Here is an 18624-nt window from a genome sequence, read left to right on the forward strand (position 1 = left end):
AATTTTTTTGTACATATATTTTTCTAGTGTAAAAAAATCGCCACAAAAAGTATTAGTGTTACTCATATAAGCTTTATTTATACCTAATACTTATTAAATTAGGTATGTGTGTAAAACTATTTTTTTACAGGGATTTCTGATGCACTGGTTAAAAACCCAGCAGCCGATAATTCAGTTAATTTACCAAGTGATTTACCCTTCAAAGCTGCAGGGGTAGTTTTCCTGAAGAGTGCAAAAAAGTCTTTAGCTTCCAAAATGGTATATGTATAGTAGAAACAGTGAAGCTAATATAGACAAGTATGGATAATTAAAATAGATTAATATTCTTGATACACCAAATTTTGTATAATTACAGATCTGATCATTCATCATCAACAATAACTGCATCGGAGGTAAATAGTTACCGTGGGGTCTAGGTCAACAATTACTATTTCTCATCCAAGCCGTTTTTGTTTAACTGCTATACATTCCCTAACTCTACCAAGGAAAAGGTAAAAATACACTCAAAAGAGACTACTAGTTTTATGCTATGTATCATCCTATTCTATATATCTTATTTAAAAGTGATATAGTATTTTATTGTGTTATATTTGTCTAATTAAATGCAATTAATCAAATGTATGATATTACAAAGATTCTTTATAATAACATACATTTTATTGATCAATTGAATTATCATAATACATTTTAATTTTTTTTTTTAATTTTGGTAATACTATATTTTTATGTATATTATTCTAGGGTAAAATCAAAATGATATCCTGAGGACTTAAGCACACCGTTTCAAAAGCTAAATCACTTGTCACCAAATTATGGAAAAAAAAGAACAAAAAATTAAAATTTGAAGATTGCAACAAACAAATTTGCGCCAAAGAAATTAAATTAGATGTCTCAAGTCATTATTAAAATACTTAAGAAATAATAACATGATTTTCGAAAAAGCCCAACATACTACATATTTTATTTGACTTGTAAAAGTACTTGTTTGTATATTACTACTAATAAACTATCTAATCTAATCTATTGTACATAGTCTTTATTTTTAGGTAAGCTTTGTTTTTTAGTATAAATTAATATGATATAATAATTGGTATTAGGTATTATATAGGTCACTGTTAAATGTCTCAAAACCATTGTACAGGCTAAATACTCATAATAAAAATCTTATAACCTATAAAAAACCTGCAACTCCTTCACAATTTAAACATCCTTGTGGTTTTAACTCTTTCCGCTGAAGCAATACTGTCCCTTTGAAAAAGTCAGCACCATAGAAATATATATTATGTGATATAAAGTAAGTGATGTAAGACTGAGTTTTGTCCAATATAACAATAACGATAAAATTTTGCAAAATGTTAAAAATTTGTGTCTTAAAACATGATTTATTAAGAAATCTATAATATTATATTAATAAAATATTTAATTTCCATAAAAATGCTTTGACAAAAATGCTGCCTTTTATTAGGACCTTCCTCTAACGAAGTCCGTTAAAAAAACACATAAATAGCTCATAAATGGTAATATTACTTATACTCGTCTCAAACTCTATAATAATTAATAAAAAATTATCAGGTAAATATTTTTTAACGACTAAATATTTTGTCACTGATAGAGAGTGCTTGTATCGGTGGCATCAACAATGCGATCGAGCGGCGTTGCGATGCCATTACCGTTTTCTCGTTTCTTCGTACTTTATTTTCATTTATTTAACGTATATTGACTTCGATATAGAGTATCTTATCAAATTTATTTAAAAAAAATGCTTGATATTTTATTAAAGGGGAGCAGTAGTATTGTTTTGAGCCTTCGGAAACAACTGAAAATTTTTATGATATTATAAAGTGATTTTTGCCATTTCTCTATAAGCATTTGGCATCATTGCATCAGAGATGTTACAAGCAAACAAACCTGCCCATAGTTCCACGGCATGCTACTTCTAGCCTTTCAATGTTCTAAGTTCTATACCTTTCCTTTGATACTTCCAAATGCCTTATAAATGAATCTTTATTCATTTATAAGGCATTTAGAAGTATTAATCAAACTATTTGTTAACTGTGTAGACACACCAGAATTACTAGGCTCTCCAGAATTCTCCAAATTGCCTTCAGAAGTAAACTTATTGAAGTTATCTATACAATCCTTGCACCATATCAAGACCGTTCTAGTTTGAGCGGTTGCACATCTAATCTTTTGCGATGATATTTTACTACAATCCCTACAAGAAACCTTTTCGCAATTGTCACATCCAAATTCCAAACAAAAGTGTCTTACTTTCCTTAAAATAACAAGCTTATGTACAAAACCCGCATTGCATCCCTTCCATAGTTGTAAAAACTTTTTAAGAAATGCGTTGGCAACGTTGTAAAAAGACGATATTCTGTAATTTTATCTTTAAACAAAATTACAGCTAGTTAAATCAGTAGCTTAGTATTCACAAGCACAACACAGATTGGTAACTTCTAACATCCAGTATTTCTCTTATTTCTGGATCCAAATCACTCAATACGATTCCAAAACATGAGCTCACACCACAACACGTCCGTTTGTTGTTATCGATGCGATTTTAGAAATTTGAAGGTAATTTGCAACATGGGCCAACTTTTCTAGACAAGGAGCCTTTAACTTTACTTAAAACAATTCTTATGATTGTAGATAACTACGAAACAGCATTCAGAAGAGTAACAAATACATACCAAAATAAGCGTTTCTTGCCTACAAATACACCGAATGCAATTTATAATATTTTTTCAAATAATACTTTTTCAGAATCATTTGCATACTTCAAAAATTCAAGTTTTTCCTGTAGATCACTCAGATTTTATTTTATTTATTTTTTCAAAAAAATTGATTCATCTATAAAAACTTGTAATAAAAGTTAGTTTTTCCAAAATTTACATTCTTTTCTTATAGACAGACGCAAGGCAGTTGAATCAGCTCAATATGTTTCATTCAAAGAAAGAAATTCAAAAATGGCTTGTTATTTAGGCAAAGCAATTATAACAAGCTCTTTCATTACACAACAAAATTTATCTATCTAGTAGTTCAAAGCATAACACTACTTTTACGAAATCTCACATAAAATGTTTTTTGTGTAAACATGTTATTTCAAAATGTCAATCATTTTTAGAAAAATCTTTGCCTGAGAGACAAACATTTAAAAAGGACGCAAAGTAGTGCTTCAATTGTTTTTATCTCACATTTTAAAAGATTGTACCTCAAAATTTAGATATAGAGTTTGTCGCTCTTCTCACCACACTTAACTTCATAATGACTTCCAATCCATTCTTGGTAATAATCTTCCAAACCAAATTTCCAATCCTGGTCCCTCCAAACGCTTCGCGTCTACTTTGGTCCGCGGGGACCAGTAGACATTTTTAAAATTTTTGTCAGTACTACAAAAAAAATCTCCACAATTATCCAAGGAGTGCCCTAAACACGCAGTGGGAAAGAGACCTGCCGTATCCTCATAAGGCTCTGAGTTCAAACCTTAGCCTCGGCATGGTGCTCTACCCAACTTTTTCTTTTTTTAGTGCTTCGAAAAAATAAACATCTATAGTAAATACAGACAGAAAAGGCAAGGTCTTATTATATATTATAATAAGAAATAAATTTCATTTAAATATTACTTACCTATTTCTGGGTATCATGCTTCAGAGAACCATGATGTGTTACAATACGCTCCGCTTTTCAATTTTAGTTTGGTAAAAAATATTCTCAAAACTTGCATAGATCAAAATTATGTCAGTGTTTTAAAATGTATCGGTAATAAAATCGTAAAACAGATCAACATTGGAAATATTTAAAAAAGTTGCTTTCCGAAGTGTCCGATTGAAAAAAGTACTAAACTACCAAATAGTTACATCTATTCGGTAGCAATTAAGTTATAAAATTCTGTCTATTATTAATTTTAATAATATAAAGTGTACCGTTTAACTCTCAGCCATTATTTACAATTTAATTGTTAATTATGCCTAAAAAAACGAATTGACAACTTTGGTATTGGTTGGAAGGTAAACAGATTAATTCCTTTATGTAAAGCCACCTTAACATGTTTGCATAATTCTGATTCACGTTGCTATCGGGCTTAAGCCATAAAAATCGAAGAAAAAAAGAAGAAGACGGCCCACTTTCACTTGTCATTTCAATGTCTCTTGTTGGCCCACAAGCATAAACGCCACCGGCAACGGGACGGGAGTTCCCAAAATCCAAACAAATGTTGGAAGATATTTTTAGGTCTCCACATCTTTCTTACTTTTCTATACCAAAATAAAATGTAAGTATCACAATTACACACATACAAATGTTTTTTTTTTAAATTCAGTTTCATAATTACCAATTTTTAGTGAATAATCCTTAAATTTTATGAAAATACATACATTTTAAGGTTATGTCATAATGTTTTGATTGTTATATTTGATTTTGTTTTTGTGATTTTAGTGGAGTGCACGAACAATGGTTATGTGTTTTGCACCAGAATGAAAGCATCATAGCGAAAAACAGACCTGCCATTTCTTTAAATTTCCAAAAGAGCCCCTGGAAAAAGAAAAATGAATGTCTCTGCTAAGGAATACTAAGGGTATTTTTACTAAATCTTTCAATTTTTGTTATTTCGAAGCTTGATTTTTTTCAAGGTAAATACAGAATTGCTTAGTACAAACATATCTATACCCAGTACAAGCTCGTCCACTTTTTTGAAGCATGGTACTTCAAACAGAGAAACTGTCAACGATTTGGTAGAAGGTGAGCCGGTGTCAAATTCCAGTAAGGGACATGATATCAATTTTGCACCAACAGCAGAGCTGAAATTCATTTTGCTGCAAAAAGTTGGAGGATGTGAAAGAAAAAAGTGCAGAAGTTAAAATTAAGTTTTTCATATGAGCACATAAAAAATAGTCATAACAAAGTTCAGTTGTATACAGGTTTGACATGTAATAAAACTAATTTTTGTAACCCTATTAAGTTAATTAGTTTTATACATTATTTAAATAATAATTATATAGTTCACATAGAATAGGCAGAAATTATATGTACATATATAAAATTTTTTATTAAGATAAGGACAACATGTATTAAAGCATAACACATAATATAGACAGACACACACGTAATATCTTTATTAAAAATTATGATTGTATGTTATGTAGCATTAGAGCCTAAAAACATTAAGGAGAATAAAGGTCGTTATTGGCAAACGACAATATTGTTTTCTCTATTTCCTACATTTTTGGTGAAGAGAATAGGCTCTGCCCTAAGACGCCAAGTTAAACCAAGAGCAAAAAAGTTTAGGTCTCATGAGTGTAAGTGAAGTAAACTTTTCTATTAAAAAGACTATCCAAGATAAAAAAATATGCTAAAAATATTAATGTTCTTCTTTAGCGACATCTAGATATGCTGAATCAGACTCATCAATTAATTCACTGTAGTACTGGTAAAAGTTATGGCGTATTCACCAAAGTATGCAGATAATCGCTGTATTCAAAGTAATTTCATTTGCCTTTTCAAATTATGCTTCAAAGTCAAAACTTCTTTTTTTACCTTACAGGCCACTCAAAACTTAGTAGAAAAGTTTAATAAGTAAATTTTCCACGATTTATACGTGCCCCAAGATAAAGGGAAAAGAGGGTCCCATTTATTAGGGTATTGGGATAAGACAGGCGGGTTTTTATGTCGATTTTTTTTATTTGGAAAAGCAATTGTAATAAAATATGAAAAGAATTAACAGGAAAAGAATTAGTAATAAAAGAAACTATTAACGAATTGAATCGAAGCTATAGAAGCCGAGATATTAGTAAAAATGTGGGAAAAACAAAAGAAAACTGGTTTTATCCCACGGTACAATTTTTTTTCTTAAATTATTTTAGACAAATTTTAAAGTTAGCCCTAAACTGGCAATTTTCACTAAAAAAAGCCAAGAAAAATCGAGGGGGTATGTATACCCACGAAAAATTTCAAAAAAATGGTTTTTATTTTTTTATAAATAAACTCTGACAACTTTTTATAATGAATAAAAGTTCTTCGGTATATTAAGAGGTATTGGCCAGTCAAAACGAATCGGTTCTAGCTATTATAGAATCGGAGAAAATTGGAAAAAACTAATAAACATAAATATCGAATAATCATGAGCCCTATGGAAAAATTTCAATTTTTTATTTTTCTATCCCGTACTACTTCAGAGTACCATTAAAAAAGATTATTACCGATTTGACTCTAAAACGAACGGAAAATCTATTTCTTTGCATTTTTCGATTTTCCAACAAAATCCGGGTCAAAATGAGCATTTTTTCAAAATATGCTCACAAATGCTTTCAAAATAGACCCACGAAAAATTTCGAAAACATGATTTTTATTTTTTTTCTAAATTAACTGTAACTCTGATAACTTTTTGTTTCAAATAAAAGTTCTCAGGAATTTTACGAGATATCCGCATGTCAAAATAAATCGGTTCTAGCTATTATAGAATCGGAGAAACTTGAAAAAAACTGTAAAACATAAATATCGAATTATCAAGAGCCCTATGGAAAAATGTCAATTTTTTATTTTTCTATCCTGCACTACTTCAGAGTACCTTTAAAAAAGGTTATTACCAATTTGACTCTAAAATGAACAGAAACCCTATTTCCTTGCAATTTTCGATTTTCGAACAAAATCCGGGGTCAAAATGACCATTTTTTCAAAATATGCTCCGAATTCAAAATTTATTTTTTTCTGGTTAAAGACTAGTAAAAAAGCTTTATGACAAATTTTTCCACGATTCATACAAGTGTCACAATCTGAAGAGAAAGATCAGGTCCCATAAGAAGCAATATATTAGGATAGGAAAAAGTGGTTTGTTTCTTGTTTTTTTTTTATTTTTATTTTAAAAGGCAATTATAATAAAATAAAAAAAATTTAAAGGAAAAAAAAACGAATAAAAAAATTTATCAACTTATTGAATTGAAGCTATAAAAGCCGTGATATCAGTAATATAGTAAAATAATACAAAAAATACACCTTTTTTTGACACCGCATCAATGTCTTTTTTTTCTAAATTGATAAACTATTAATATAAATTTATTACCAATTTAGCAACCCCCACTAAAAGAACCCTAACTAAAATAAAACTATTATTACTATTATTTTTTTCCAGGTATTTATACCTTGTCCTAACCTTGCAGCTTTTACTATTATTATAAATATTATCTTTCTTGTAAATGTTCTTAAATCTTAAAACACCCTGTAGATTAATATTACTATTATTATAAATAATATTTTCCTTATTTATGCCCTCAACCTTAAAACCCCCCGTATAATTCTATTTCTATACTATTATTATCCTCATAAATGTTCCGTAATATCAATAGCCTCTGTATATTTCAAATATATATTTATTAATATTTATATTCATTTTATTTATCCTAGTAATTTATCAAAAAACCCGTTCAAAATTGTCCCCATAATACTAATAATTCATTAATAAAATAACTCATGACGTCACTAAACGAACACAACTCGTTTATAATTGTTGCCAGACATCCTCCGTCCTTCTCTCAAACCGCTTTTCCTACTCTAACTCACAGAACACAAATATATAGAGAAGTGGTGGTTGCATACAAACTGAAAGAAATTCTTCTGATGTAGGTTTTGTAGTCACCAGACGAGAGAGAGATCCTATACTCTTAAACACCAAAATAATATACTCAATGTCACGACTCAGGTGCAACCTAATCCGCCATAATGGATCGAATACATCCTGACAATTGACAGCCTCCCCTCCACTCTCGGAGTGAGTGAGAGGGCGATACAAGTCCCCACACTGACAAATCAGCTAGGGGCCTCTCGCTTGGCAGCGGAAACTGTTGTAACTAACTTGACAGTTTGACGTGTCTAATTGGACCAATTGAAATTGCAGAAAGGCGTGGCCAAATTAAGGCGGGAAATCACATTTTATTTAATCTGAGAATCTTATCATTTAATCGTAATATCTAAAGCAAACGCCTAATCAAAAAGGTTACTCAGAGAGAAAAGAGCCTTTTTGTTTAGGTGTTAGCATCAGATATTGATCTGAACAAAAATAAAACTTCAGCTTTATTTTACGTAACTAAATAGGTTAATTTACTGCAATAATTTACGAAAGTGTACTAACAATAGTGTACAACATATCACCAATTGGACAAATAGAAATAAAACAATGTTTTTTTTTGCTTTAATACATTTATTATTTAATTTTCCTGGAAAAAAAAATTACTTAAAATGATATACATAATATTCAATAATTCATACCAACAGACATTATATAAATTAGAATTAATCTAAAAATGTTTCAAATTATTTTGTTAGCACTGAACTACTACTTGTAATCTATAGACGGTGGAATTACCCTAAATTTATATAGATTAGAAAAGGTTGTCAACATTTTTGGGCTATTTTCTCATAATACATCTAAAGGCATTCCTATTTATAGGTTAATAATATCCTCATTTTATTAACACATAGAGTCAATAGAGGATGAATTATTCTTATTTAATATGTACTTGTATCTGTTTCCTAAAGAAAAATTAAACAGATTTTAAAATTATTTAAACTATAATCTAAATATTAATTTTTAAAATTAATTAAAAATTCTATAACAGAGTATTATCGAAACAATATATCCATCGACAAAACAAAATAAACTCTTTCAAAACGAAAACAACTTTTTAGTATAAACATATATCACTTACATAGAATATATTTGTTGGTCTCTTATAATACTAACAACATATCTTAAAACTATAATATTACTAAAAACTTAATTCAAGGATAGATGTTTACATAAAATAAAAAGAAACTCTTAAAAAAACAAGTTGTAAGAAAAACATTAATTCTGATCCATTCCGGGTGCTCATGTCTCTTAGCCGCTATACCTATGTCTTGCCTCAGTGAACACAGGAAGTGGTATGATATGAGCAGGAAATAAAATAAAAAAATAGACAGTGCAAACCTTATAAATCAATTTACTAAATGATTCATGTAAAAAAAAAGACAAAATAAATGTTTAAATAAATATGTATTATTGTAATGTAAAGCCAGAGGTATCAGCATTATTAAAATTTGTGGAGAACTGATCAGAAGAAATTCTATAGCTCAAAGTCTTAATAATATTTACATTGCATATCCCTCTCCATGTTTTTCTTGTAATATGAACTGAAGGAAATTAAAAAAAATCTTTTATTACTGTTTCTCAGAAACATTTAAAATATACATACTCTTACATCAAGGTCAGGAAAATTTCAATCAATTTTTAATTGTTGAATAGAAAATGAGAGGCCAGACATTTTGTAATATGTATTTATAATAATCAAGTTAAAAATTAAATACTTGAAAAGTGAAACTTCTTCATTGAAATCAATTGAATTTGATTTTATTAAAGACTAAAGATTGACAATACAAAAACATAATAGTAATAAATAAAATCAGATTTTCTTACCAGAAACCTGGAATTGCTTGCCGCAAATTAATTAAAACACTACTCCCAATATTGAAAGAGAACTTTTTAGAAAAAAAGTCATAGATTTAGAATAACATCCTTAAAACAAATAGCAAACTCAACCCACGCTGGCATTCATTGAAATGAAAAACAAAATAAACTCAAATAGTATGACAATGACAAATGTTTTATCAGTCAATGTCAACAACTGTCTGTCAGCTTCTTGTCAATTTTGCCAAGCAAGATCGCCGATATACGGTTCCGATTTTCACCATACAAGCGTTAATTGAATATTTGGGAAGATACGCAACCTTATGGGCTAAAGCGTGACCGCAAATATGCGTGAAAAATAGATGGCGATTCTCTCCAGTATGCGCGAAAATAATTTCGTCCGTCGCTTCTCATTAGTAATCGGCCGATCATCCCTGAGTCGTGTGGGAGAGTTTTTGCACAGATTCGTGTTTGCCGTATTGAAATTTGGTAGTTGTTAAAAAATTTTCTTGGATATCATAATCACAAATAGATAGATATATGTAAATGTGTTTAGTTTGTGAGACAATGGCTCCTTTAGGCAAAATTAATCAGTGTGCGTATCGTGGGTGCAATAATGTAAGAAAATGTAAAAACAATGTTCTCAGTTTTTTAAGATAGAAATATTTTTAATTAATAAAAGTTTTGCAAAATCAAATAATGTATCTTCTCTAATAAACCCATCAGAGAATTTTTCAAATTTATGTCAAAACACAATAAAATCCTTTAAAAATTAATAAAATATTACTAGATAAAATAAATATAAATAAACCAAACCTATGTCCACAGCATATTGATAAATTTTTGCATTTATTAATCAAGACTTTGATTTATAACAACCTAAAATGGGAATCTCAAAATCTTATTAGAAAATCTTTAAAAAAATCTAATTATAAACCTCACAGAAAATTATCTATTTTATCTACAAAAATCAATCCGAACTCTTAAAGATATTGTCTCTTCATGTCTATGAGAGCCATTTTCTCTTTTTCTTTTTTTTACTTTAAGAAAATTTTAAATCAATATATTATGTTTATGGTCTTTAGTATTTTAAGTATTTTCAATAATTGTTTTCATGATGAAATTCATTCATGAAAAGGATAAAAATAAAGCCTAAAAAGCCTTTAAAGTTATTGAGAAACTGGTTATAGTACGAATGGTAGCTTTCCTAATTAAAAAAAATAACATATTAAATGAATGTCGAGTAATGTTTCCATTCCTGGAGAGATTATATTTGAGCTTGAAGAAGGTCACTTTGCTGCAGCGGTATTCTGCGACTTCTCTAAAGACTTTGACTGTGTCAACCATGGAATACTGCTTGGTAAGCTTTCTAGATATGGGTTTAGGGGAGTTGCTCTAGAATGGTTAACATTTTGTTTTGTTAGACAGAAAAAAGTTTGTTTGGCCAAATGGCAGTTTGTCTGAACTTTGTGTAGTAAGCAGGGTTCGTTTCTCGGTCCTATTTTATTTCTATTGTATATAAATGACCTGGCGTCTCTCCAGATAAGCGGATTCTTCACTATTTTTGCAGATGACACCACTATCTTATGGGCAGACAATAATAAAAGCACATTAACAAGAACAATTTCTAAAGATTTATTAATGATTAAACAGTGGTTTGATGCTAATTTGTTGTCTTTAAACATAGATAAGACTAAATTGTTAAGTTTTTATGTTCAGAGCAGTTCATGATTCACAACAAAGAATTGGAAGTGAATAATTTTAACAGATTTCTTGGAATTGTTATCGATCATAAACCTTAGTTTTATGGAGATATGTCAAAAGGCACAAACAAGCTAGACGATGTTATGCTGTTAGAGTGGTTTTAAATGAACTGAGATTGATATCTGCAAAAACGGTCTATTTTTTTTTTGTTATAAGTTGGAACTTACTTTCATACAAAAATACCTACAGTATGGAATAACATTTTGGAGTTGCATTAATAAACGGCTTTTTGACTTGATGTTTGTTTTTAAAAAACGAGCCATTAAATATATGTGTCATAAATCTCCACAGGACATGCAGACCCCTATTTAAAGATACTTTCCTTGTGTGGCTTGTTTATTGTTGAGTCTGCTTGCCTAATATACAAAAAATATAAATTGTATCTTCAAAATAATGGCTCCTTAAAACATTATAATATCAGAAAAAAATATAATATTCCAATGTCCATCCCGAAAAGTGAACTAAGAATTCTCTTATTTACTTGAGCATAAAAATTTTTAATCATTTTCCAAATGTCATAAAAGTCTCTAGAAGTTCTCCTCGCTTTAAAAAGTCCTTAACGAACTTTTTAAAAGCAAGTATTTTTATAGCATTAGAATTTTTTGAAGATAGTTAGGAATAGGCCAATAGTATATAATTAGTTTTTGGTAAAGATGTAAAGGTTAGAATTTGTGAAAAATTGAAAATACATTTTGTGTTTATACTAGTATGTTGAACCCACTATTGTGTATTGTTTTTAAATTATGTGTTAGTAATATGTCGATTAATGTGCCTATTTTATATCATAGAAGTACCATGTCAACAAGTAGGTACCATGTATTTATGAATAAAGTATGTTTTGAATTTTTTGAAATTCGAAATTGTATTTTAAAGAGAGAGAGGTATATAATATTTAATAGGGATGATTACAACTACTCACTAGAAATTACCTCGTTGAAAAAGCAATTAAAAGGGTTATTCAAAACGGCCAAAAAAGTGGCCAACATGGCGTCGACAAGAAGAGACAAAGTTGATTATGACTCTCTAAAGAAGGAACGTCGTATTTAAAAGTTAAAGATGTTAACTTGTAAATGAGAGAAAGTGTTTACAACAATGTATAAACGATTTTATTTTATGTTTTCAAATAACGCCAGAAACAAATAAAAAACCATTTTGCCAAATTTCACCTTTTTCCTGAATATTAGGAAGTATTTGGCATTTTTCCAATTTTTAGATTGCATAATTAAACCATTTACTGCTCATCCTTACCTTGGACATCTTGTATAATCGCGATGAGACCCTTCATACTGTTAAACAAAATATTTGTTTTTTTTTCTTATTAACTTTTTCTAGTTTCAAGAATTAGTAATTAAGTGTTTGCCTGTATTGCAAATTAAAATATGACCTATTTTTTAAATTTTATAGTGTTGTTACACCCTTATTCAAAACCTTTTAAATTTTGCGATTTTATTTTTATATTAATTTCAGTTAAAGGTATCTATTTTTCAATATTTTTGTCCAAAAAAAGTGTACTTCACAGATCTCACTACCCTATACAGTTTTTGAGATATTGGCTGGTTTCACAAACCCGTATTGTCAAAAATTACATTACGGGCTACTTTTTGCAAAAAATTATTGACTCTAAAAAACTATAGTACCGTATATAGATATTAAATCTTTAATTATTTAATTTACTCTTTATATTTACGTGAAACCTACCTATATCATCACCTTTATTTAATATTTTTGTTAATTTTCTAATTAATAAATAAAAGCTTATTGAATTTTTCTTTTGTTTTTATTTATTTATTTTTGTCTCAAAAAAGGATTTTGGTAAGTAATTTATTATTTGTTAATAAAATTTAAGTTGTAAGAGATAGCACCTTCCAATACATTACTTGACCACCACATTTATCTAGTTATTTATGCGAGATCACAGCTCATTTAAATATCGGCAATAACAAAATAAATAAAAGCGCTGTTATCATCATCGCCCTTGTCTTAAAAAAATAACAAAACGGCCGGGCGCCCAAAGATTCCCGCGTCGTTAAACTGCAAATGGTCAATATAGCGCCGACAAAGAAAAACAAAGTTGATGATGGCTCTTTAAAGACAGAACGTCGTATTTGAAATTTAAAGGTGTCATCGTATAGGCGAGAAAAAGTGGTCACAATAATTTATTCATTTAATAAATACTTTTGTCATATATTTTGAAATAACGCCAGAAAAAAAATTAAATGATTTTGCCAAATTTAGATTTTACCTACAAAGTATTTAGATTTTATTATAAAAGGACACTATATCGCTCAACTTTCCTCTAATTATACCACCTCTATTGACGTCCTTTATAACCGTGATGCGGGGATAGTTTTAAGTATAGTTGTAACAACTGGTAATTGAGAATTTTCCTGTGTCGCTTAAAACTTAAAATGTGGCCTATTTTCTATTTCTATTAACATCCTCACTTACAACCCCTTACTTTACAGATCTCACTACGCTGCACAATTTTTCAGATATTGAATCACATGATAAAATGGGTTACTTTTTACAACAAATTATTGATCAAGAAGTTATATTACCATCGGTATTAAGTCTTATGAATAATTTCAATTATTCTTTATAATATTTACGTGAAACCTACTTATATCTTAAAATTTGTTCCATATATTTTATGTATATTAGTTTTTAGTTAATTAAGTGCAACGGGCTTTTTATTTAAAAACTTGACCCTCTTGAACACAAAATGGAGGAAACATAATGTTTGTAGGAATTATAACTTGTATTAAACTTTGTTGGTAATTTTGTAAAAATAGCTTTTTATATATATTTATGTATTAATTTTTGTCTCAAAAACATATTTTGGTAAGTAATTATTTGTTTATAAAATTAAACTTTTAAGAAATTTCAATATGCCTCCACCCTTAAGTATATCACTTATCACTTGACCACCACATAAATGACACCGTGTTGTATGTTCAAAAAAAATAATAAAAACATAGCTGGCAGCATCATCCCATATCTTAAAAAAATATCCAACACGGCCGCGTAACCGGAGATTCCAGCGTCGTTGAAAACCTGACTCAAAGAAGCCAAAAGCCATGTCCATGCAGCTAAAATAAAATCGTTCCTAGATTTGACGCTTCGCGGCAGCACCACACGGTACACGAAACTGAACGGCAATCCGATAGTCGACCGGGTACACTTTTTAACACAGGATTGCGTATCTTCCCAAATATTCAATCAACGATACAAGTTTCATCCAGGTGCTCTAACTCGTAGCGCAAACGGGCCGAATTTGCCGCCACGATACCGAAAACCTCGCGATTACGTCATCTGGCCATGTGCGACTCGATAGTGACGTCGTCCGTATGCTTTAAAATTGGGTGCTGGACCGCTAACTATATTGTACCATGCGTTGGCTCCCGTGGTGTCGACGGTATGACTATATGGTTGATTGGAACGGCTTATTTTTTGGAGTTTTTCTTAAAAACAGTGCGTTGCGGAAAAACGGTAAAATTTGAATAAAAACGGTTTTTAGTGGATTATAGCCAGATAGTGTCCGGTGATTTAAGAAAAAAAAATGGTTTTCGTAGGTGTCATAGGTATGCCAGTATAAAGCGTCAAAGTTAAAAAAAGGTGTAGAGCAAAAACTACTCTACGTAGAAGGTTGTAGAGTATGTCGAAAAATAGGATTTAAAAAGTTCTTAAATCGCTGAGGTGCCGCCAATAAAGAGTTCTTAAGAAAAATAGAAAAAATCGGTCAAAAAAAAGGCTCTAAAAGGGGTTCATATTTGTTAATACAGCTCAATCTGTATAATACGTAGCGCCATGAGTTAATACCTCCATTTAATCTTAAAGGATTAAGCTTTCAAATGGTGTAAACAAAAAAAATTAAAAAAAATTTTTAAAAGTAGAAAAAAATTTATTTCTCGAAAATTCACTTTTTTTCCGAAAAAAAAAATTTTCAAGTTTGAGCTCGTTTATCTCGGAAGGAGTTTCTTTTTGAAAAAAATAGTTTTAACAAAAAAGAAAGATACATTTACGTAGAAAAGGGCTGTTTTGTCCGCATTGTCGGGAACGTTACCGTTTAGGCACTACAACCGTTTAAGTCCGCGAGGTACCGCGCAAAAAGTTCAAAATTCATTCACAGAAAAATCCAACTTCTAAAGGGTTAATCTTAAAAAGCGCCCTTTCAGAGTTGCTTTATGTAAAGGCCTTTAACGTCAATGAGTTTCAGAAAATTCGGCTCGGTCAGTTTTCCAGAATGACTTAATCAAAATTTTTTCACCAAAAAAACGTTTTTTGCCACGCCCACCCCTTCGAAATGGCCAAAAAAAAATTTTTTACCGTTATATTCGCTCATCCTTCCTACATAAAACGGTAAAAACCCAAAAAAAAAAAATTCGCCATAAAACAAAAGTTATTAGCATTTATGTGGCGCAGGGTCGGAAAATTGCTCGATTTGTCACAAGCACATAATAAGAGCTTCGCTCTAATAACAAATACACTGCTCAACCAAAATATTGTTCTTTGGCTATTGCGATAGTATATATTGAAGATTGTTATGGAAACTTCCAACCTATAAGGGTATTTCTGTATTCAGCTTCCCAAACCAACTTTATTTCGGAAAAAAGAATGTTGCACAAACTTTTTATTCCCAGATCATTATTTCTAAGATCTTTTTCTGTATGTTCAAATTTGCCTTCCTTGGATATTTCTACAAATGATTGGAATCACATTAAAAATTTACACTTAGCGGACAAAAGGTTTGATTTCAGGAGCTCTATAGATTTGCTTCTTGGAGCTGATTTCTTTGCTGAAATGCTTCGAGAGGGTCGAGTTCAGGATAGTCCTGGCCAGCCCACAGCACTAGAGACAATATTTGGCTGGGTTCTCTTAGGAAAAATTGATAGTTCTATATCCAAAGGCAACATTGACATTTCATCATACTATACAAGTACCTTCCATTTGCACCTCGAAAAATTTTGGGAAATAGAAACAATGAACGCAAAAATTCAACGATCCCCAGATGATATTAAATGTGAAGAACACTTTCAAAGGACAGTTGAACGCTATTTCACGGGACGCTTCATTGCCTCCTTCCTCTTTAAGACTCCTAAACCCAGTTTGAGAGATTCATATTCTATGGCTTTTTGAAGGTTTACCTTGCTTGAGTCAAGGTTACGAAAAAATCCAAAATTATATATGGATTATTCTGATTTCATGCAAAATTATCTTGACTTTCATATCTCGCTCGTTTCAAATGATAATTTACTTCTTTGTCCTTAATAATTCACTTTTAACAGGTCGAAAATTACAAAGTGAGATAAATTGTTTGTTGTCAGTTTTTCGATGTTATAACTTCGTATTTATTACCGATATTAAACACTGTTTTCGAAATATCTTGGTACGCAACGAGGATAGAGACTTCCAGCGTATTCTTTGGCGTTTTGATTAATGAAAGCCAATACAAACTTATGTTTGTTATTTAATCTTTCAAAGTTAAATACAGTGACATATGGGCACTCTTCATCACCCTATCTCTATATTCGAACTATATTCGAACTGTTAACGAATTGGCCAAGCGAGAAAGCTCCAATTATCCCAATACTTCAGACATTCTAAATTCACAAATCTTTGTTGATGACTGTTTTGAGGATAGCTCAAATATTGAGTCCGGTTTGAGTCTCCAACGAGCACTTATCGACTTACTTAAGTCGTTTGAGTAAATGGAGGGGTTAAAGCTGAGAAAATGGGCCAGTAATTGTATGGAACTTCTTTCAAATATTCCAGAATCAAACCGTCAAATGTCTCTAAGCTATGACAAAGATGAGTAGTCACTGCGTGTGCCTGTGCTTTATTAGTAGATTAATTTCAATCGATTACAGCCCAAAAGAATTCTTGCTTATTGGATTCGATTACTTCCTAAATCCAGACGTATTCTCATACTTTAGACTTTTCATCCATTTATGAAATGGAAAGGATTTTGTCAATACTCATAAAGTATGTCTAAATGCAATCTGTCAGTATAAATAATATCTGTCACTTAGTGACAGATATTATAAAAATATCTGTGGCTTTAATTTAAAAAAAAAACAAACTTTTTTTGAATTTGAATTTTTTGAATTTGCCAAAGCTTTATATTCAACCAATGGAGAGTTGCCAGTCCAAAGGATTCCCCAATTAAAGTATTTTTACATACCGCTCTCTACTTTTGTGGTCCATTTTTTACTGTTATGGGCTGCTATAGGATGCAAAGATTTTCAAGTCGTAGGTTTGTGTTTATATGTGCACTTCAACTATCTTGTGTGCTCTTTAACTTATCGGAGTTGACCTCCGACCTCAGCACTGAATCTTTTATTGCATCTTTTTGACGTTTCGTTTATTTAGATAATGGAACAAATTTTCATGGTGCTGATAATTTACTAAAAGAATATTCAAAGTTACTTTCACAGCAACTTTCTATTACATGGCATGGGAGTCCAAGTGGTGGTCCTTATTTTACTGCTGTAGCTGAGGAAGGAATTAAATCAGTAAAATCGCATCTGTAAAGAGTCATAGGAATGCAGAGGAAATTTCGAAATTTGTATGTTAAGTCGAAGCACTTCTAATCTCTAGACTTTTTACAGAAAGTTCTAATCCAAATGATCTCTTTCTTATAACACCAGAACATTCCTTAACACTTAAATCCATAAACTCTTCTTTTCATCTTAAAACTCTTCTTTGTTATTATTATTTTTTATTTTTGTAAGTATAATGTATTATATTGGTCAGTTGAAAATAGATACATTGTAAATATGGTCTTAAATTTTACCTATTGCTAATGTATTGTGTTGCATGCTGCAATTAATTATTATCGGGTGTTTAATTTAAACTAAGCATGTCAGTGTATGTTAAAAGCCATGACTATTTAAACTTAAACTTGTATACCCGCCTTAAATTAGTCACTTTACATAAAAAAAATGAATAAAACAATCAAAAAATTACAAGAAAATAATAGACATGTAAATTATCGCCTACTATGAAATATTATGTTTTAAGTTTTATAAAATCAGAATTTTAAAAATTGCTATTTGTTACAAAGACGAGAGGGTTTAGATATAGGAAGGTCTTATTAAATTCGGAAAATAATTCATTGTCACATTTATTGGTGATTACTTGCCTTATAAAAACTATAATAGTTTAAACCTAATTTTTCAACGTTATGTACAAAATAGTAACTTTTTCTCAAATAAAATGTGAAATTCATTAGTTTAGTGCTCCTCAGTGCAAATATGGTAAAAAAAAAGAAAACAAATTCTAAGGAATTTTTTATTAAAATTGTCTCAGTATTTTCACGAAACACAAAAACAGACTGGGTAAAGCTTAAGTTACATGCCTCTAAGATGTCTATTTAGCACTTTAAAATGTCTATTTAGTATTTAACTATTTTTATACTTTGCTTA

General features: G+C 30.1%; 1 protein-coding gene across 1 annotated transcript in view; it reads left to right on the forward strand.

Moving 5' to 3' along the window:
- Nucleotides 1-18624, forward strand: part of LOC126743612 (octopamine receptor beta-1R-like) — a 156275-nt gene that overhangs the window by 29758 nt on the left and 107893 nt on the right. The gene's annotated exons all lie outside the window — the stretch shown is intronic.

Source organism: Anthonomus grandis, chromosome 1, assembly GCF_022605725.1.
Source record: "Anthonomus grandis grandis chromosome 1, icAntGran1.3, whole genome shotgun sequence".
Lineage (NCBI taxonomy): Eukaryota > Metazoa > Arthropoda > Insecta > Coleoptera > Curculionidae > Anthonomus > Anthonomus grandis.